The 246-nt window shown below is 45.1% G+C and overlaps 2 protein-coding genes across 7 annotated transcripts in view; one reads left to right on the forward strand and one right to left on the reverse strand.

Moving 5' to 3' along the window:
- LOC116848778 overlaps nucleotides 1-246 on the reverse strand; it is a 172969-nt gene that overhangs the window by 59345 nt on the left and 113378 nt on the right. The gene's annotated exons all lie outside the window — the stretch shown is intronic.
- The window catches only part of LOC116848781, a 156516-nt gene that overhangs the window by 34258 nt on the left and 122012 nt on the right, over nucleotides 1-246 (forward strand). The window lies entirely within an intron of this gene.

Raw genomic sequence — 246 nt, forward strand, 5'->3', positions numbered from 1 at the left:
TCTCTCTCTCTCTCTCTCTCTCTCTCTCTCTCTCTCTCTCTCTCTCTCTTTGTATCTTTTACGCGCGAAACATAATAGCGCGATGCTGAAATTAAAAACATGCATCGCGTAAGTTATTCGTCGTTTAGCGTTTGTTATGAGAGGAGGAGCAGAGGGAAGTCGGATAAGGCGACGTACACAGGAAGATGCTCTCTCTCTCTCTCTCTCTCTCTCTCTCTCTCTCTCTCTCTCTCTCTCTGTTTTTTT

Source organism: Odontomachus brunneus, unplaced genomic scaffold (assembly GCF_010583005.1).
Source record: "Odontomachus brunneus isolate Ranch 3 - 2012 unplaced genomic scaffold, Obru_v1 Obru_scaffold_100, whole genome shotgun sequence".
Lineage (NCBI taxonomy): Eukaryota > Metazoa > Arthropoda > Insecta > Hymenoptera > Formicidae > Odontomachus > Odontomachus brunneus.